A 4983-nucleotide genomic window follows, 5' to 3' on the forward strand; every position below is an offset into this window, starting at 1 on the left:
GTCAGTCACTTCTGCCTGCTGGTCTCTCTACTGCTTACTTTGTTTATGTTCATTATCAGCTTTATCCTAACAAGGTCATACCATAGCCCTGTTCAGGTTAAAGAGCAGAATCAGGAAATTATTACATTTTTTCCTCATTTTCTTAACCATCAGCTACTTTTGTGGGGCCCCCATACAGTCAAGGATGATGAAGTGGCCCCCTTGCAGCCACAGGTGTTGCAGATGCCTAAAGTTGTCTATGTTGTTGGTTTTAGTGGAGACAATGTACACCAAAGCAGGGTTAAACTAATCCAGAGGCACTTTTTCAGTGGTAAAATATTTAATGGAATTGTGAAGCCTGTTACTAGATGAAACACTGTTACTACAACCTGAGCTATCTTTGAATTTTAAAGGAGATATAAATAAGAGTTATTACCCACCTGGTTTATTAAGTACACACGATTGCTGTACTATTGTTTGTTAGTTCTCTTATTAAGTACACATGATTGCTGTACTATAGTTTGTTAGTTCTCTTATTAAGTACACACGATTGCTGTACTAGCTTTTGTTAGTTTGACAGACATGTTACAAAATATCAAGATAAGGAAACTTGCTGTGGTTGGGGCCCCCCAGAAACAGGGGGCCCCCAGTGACCGTAGGGTTCGCTGGTGCCTAAAGCCGGCTATGTCACCACCCCTTAGGAAAGGCAATAATTTTTCTGAGATAAAAAAATCTAAACCTTTTAAAATCCTTGCATGTTGCAGAATGTTTGCAGAGTTATAAATTCTAAAATATGTGTTGCTAAATACATTGTCTAAAAGTATGTTCAGCTTTCATAGGTTCATAGGTAGGTACTAGGCTATCGGCCCAAAGGCCTAAGTAAGCCTAGCCAACAAAGTTCCCTTGCTTACGCTACCCAAGAAAGTTAATTTCCTGTGCCCCTGTTGAGCAGAGCCACAGAAGTGATCCCCTGAGTGTATTTCCTATTTCCCATCCACTCATCAAGATTTTTCTTGAAGAGTTCTAATGAGGAACTTTGTTTGACATAGATGGGTAGCTTGTTCCAGAGTATAGGAAGTCTCTGGGACAGGAATCTATCCCTCCAGCATGTCCTGTTTATTGTGGTGACAAGGTGTAGGACCCTAGAAATGTAGCTCAGAGGGATTGGGATTTCTTTAGGTGTAGCATGTCCAACAGCTCTGGGTTTAACATAGCTTTATATGTTAGGCAGAGATCTCCTCGTAGAAGGCGATATGCTGCGCAGTAAAGCTGGAGGTTTTTGAGATGGTCAGTGTAGTTCATCTGTTTATATAATACCTCTAATACTAATACTGATTTGTTAACCAGGTAGGCCCACTGGACACACATTCCCTTTTCCAGGTGACCCAAAAGAAATATCTGCTTAAATAACTTGCATCAAGGTCACATTATAGATAATGTAGGCAAAGGGAATCAAACCCTGTAGTGCAGAAACTACAATTAACAGCCTTAGCCTTCTGTCCCACCACCCAGACAAAACACATAATAGATGTGAAGATGGTAGGGATTCATACATGCAAAGCATCTGCTCTACCAATGAGCTACCTCCCCTCACAATACACCTGGTTGGTGCCATAAATATTCTGGTACAGCACCCCATTTATACCGGAGTTAAATTAACCTTTACCATACTGGTTAGGGTACCCCTCAAAGTATATTTCAGTCCCATGATAAGTGTAAAAAATGAAATACAGGTTTCCCGTAGTTTAAACAATTATTAACAGACACACAGTCATTAATCCATGGAGGGAAGGTGGCATTGAAATACATTTGCCAAATGCACTTCTTGTGCTTCAAGGTGTGACTTAAAAATCACCAGTCCCTTGGGGAGGGCAGTGATCTTTACAGGATAAAAAAAATGTAAACTTTTTATAATCTCTCCATGCTGTAGAATGTAGATGGCATTTGTAGAATCACACGTTTAATATACTGTACGTTTAAGTGTGTTGTCTAAGTGGATGTTCAGTTTAGTCAATGTAATAATAATAATAATAATAATAATACCCATTTATTAACTAGATTGGCCCACTGAACACACAGTTACTAATCATAGCTCACATCCTTAACCCTCTGTGTCAAATGACAGACAAAAAAAAAAAGTATGGAGATGTTGGGGATTGAACCCAGGACCTCATACATGCAAAGCATGCACTCTACCACTGAGCTACATCCCCTTGCAACATGGGTTGTGTATACACTCTGACACTCTGCAGTCACTTAGGCATTACAGTCAACTCAGAAAAGTCTGCCTTGTCGCCATCGCAGCATATCGTGTTTATAAGGGCAAAGCATGCACTCTACCACTGAGCTACATCCCCTCGCAACATGGGTTGTGTATACACTCTGACACTCTGCAATCACTTAGGCATTACAGTCAACTCAGAAAAGTCTGCCTTGTTGCCATCGCAGGATATCTTAGACACTTCAACCACCACTCTACAACTACCAATTGAGAGTCTTTTTTCTTCGCCAGCATGTCAGCTCATTGGTATTGAAAGACGGAGCACCAGCTGCAGAAGTTCTAAAAGTATTGGGTTTGATGGCTGCAGCGATCTTGGCCATACCATTAGCAAGGATGCATATGCAGATTCTTCAATGGCTGCTGTTCACTCAATGGTCTTATCAGGAACTTCCAATGAATCACACAAATTTAATTACGAACTCTTGCAAAAGAGATCTCCAGTTGTGGTTGTCGTCTCTTCATGTAACCATAGGACGCCCCTTTGTACTACCCCTTCCTGTAGCCATTGTGACCACGGACGATTCCCTGATAGGGTGGAAAATCCCTTTAGGCTTAACACTAAAAACAAAACCACAAAAAGCCTAAATAAAGTCACACTCAGCTATTATAACAAGAACCACACCTAGGCTCAAAGCACATAAAGCCTACAGAACAGCTAATTTAACAAAAATGACTATAATAAAACACACACACACACACACACACACACACTCTAAACAATGGCCCAAGGGAAAGATGGGCCAACACTAGCTAAATATATATATATAAGTAACAAGTAGATAACAACTAGGCCAAAACACGAGGCCACTACAAACTATGCTAAACTATTTAAATAGCACATGAAGGGAAAAGGGAGCATGTAAGAAGCTACAGAAACAACTCTATAACTAAGCTATGGAATAATATCAAAACATTTGTAAATAATTTGCGGAAAACTTGTTTTTGATGAAAAATTGGCTCGAGCAAAACTGGAACCTCTGAGATCCGTGCCGCTGCAAACTAGATCTGAGGTAATTCCAGCAGTGCATCATGGAATAAGGGACTTGGTCTCGAGCTACTGGTAAACCTCGAGCTTTGCAAACGGCCGTATCGGAGCCGATGGATTGGCTCCGAACCCATCAGTAAAGAATGAACGGCGAGATTGAACAACTTCACATCACCCATTTACTAACTAGATAGGCCCACTGAACACACAGTTACTAATCTTAGCTCACATCCTTAACCCTCTGTGTCAAATGACAATCAAAAAAAATAATAAAAAGTAAGGAGATGCTGGGGATTGAATCCAGGACCTCATACATGCAAAGTGTGTGTGTGTGTGTTTTGTTTTTTTCAGGGAGGGTGCTTACAGGAAGCTTCAGAGGTGTCAGTCAGATTCCATCTCAGATTGCAGCTGCACTCACAGCAGCTGTCACTGAGGTGTTCATTAGTTTCACTTGTGCTGTTTATCCACAGAGAAAACTAGTTTTTCAGGAATTTAATGATCTGTCTTGCCACTACCCTGCAGCAATACAAAGTTAAAACATTGGTAAACAGTTTTCTGTTAATTTCATATTTTATTTTGTGCTGATTTCTGAATGCTATGTAACTGCAATCATTTTATGACAAAAACGACCTAGCGTCTGTAGAAAGCATCTGAATGATGCAATTTTCAAACAGCTGTAGAAACAGTCGTCTCTTTTTTTCCATGTCCCATTTTTTTGATCCCTGAATACTAGGCAAGTCTGATGGTTTACTGACCTTCTAGTAGTTCTGTAAAAAAGCACATGGGATACAAGGTTCACACATTAGTAGACACAGTCTTCAGTTCTGTTTGTTTTCTAACCTATATTCCTCATATAAACTCAGAAAGCTGCTAGAGTAGCAGGATTTGTGTCAGAATGCGATTTCTGAAGGATAAGAAGTCTGAACTCAAATGCATGTTATTCTTTAGTCACTTTGAACCTCAGTGGGTTGGCTGAAAACCACAGATTTTATGAGGAACAGGCCAAAAATATGAAAATCTGTTCTTTCTGAAAAAATCTGAAGAGTTGAGAGGTATGGCAGATACACTCATCCATTCCTTTAATTTCATATTTTATTTTGTGCTGTCCTCATGCATTTACTACTATACATGCTGCGTGTTGATGACTTACTGTCTGCATTGTACAATATCCTCTTAAGCAGTTTTCTTTCTCTTTCTACCTTACAGCTATATGCATTTGTATCTGATTCCACTGATTTTATCTATAGACAAGTAACAGAAATTATATAATGCGGGCTTATTATCAGTCTGTCTGCAATACTTGATGAATGGCTAATTCCCTGTTTGACAGCCTTTAGTTCGATATGACACTTTCCAAACTGTTGTTGCCATCCCAACTAACTCATGATGGCAACGTCAGAGCAGTGACAACTAGTATCCTACAGTGTTCACTACTTTATATTTTCTAATGCATTGCTCTTCATGGCAAATCAACACAAGATAAATATTTTTCCTTGTATGTGTGTTGCCTCCCTTCATAAACTGCTAATGCACAATTATATACAATGTCACTGTAGGACTGCCACATCTTCTCCGAGTACCCAAAGTGGAACTATTCATGAAAATGTGAGATTTTGTAGGACAACACACACCTACAAGCAGTGCAAAGGACTGGACTTTGGTTTGCTGCCAAAATAAAAGCCTTTCTTTTTTTAGAATTTGATTTGTTTATGCTGTTTGGTGTAATATTTAATTTATT

At 39.5% G+C, this 4983-nt stretch overlaps 1 non-coding gene across 1 annotated transcript; it reads right to left on the reverse strand.

The window, feature by feature from the left end:
- Positions 1 to 2120: 2120 nt before the first annotated feature.
- On the reverse strand, positions 2121 to 2192 carry TRNAA-UGC. The gene has a single exon. It is a non-coding gene; the product is annotated as a tRNA-Ala (tRNA).
- Positions 2193 to 4983: the final 2791 nt, after the last annotated feature.

This window comes from Protopterus annectens, chromosome 16.part0 (assembly GCF_019279795.1).
Source record: "Protopterus annectens isolate FY-2018-M chromosome 16.part0, PAN1.0, whole genome shotgun sequence".
NCBI lineage: Eukaryota > Metazoa > Chordata > Ceratodontiformes > Protopteridae > Protopterus > Protopterus annectens.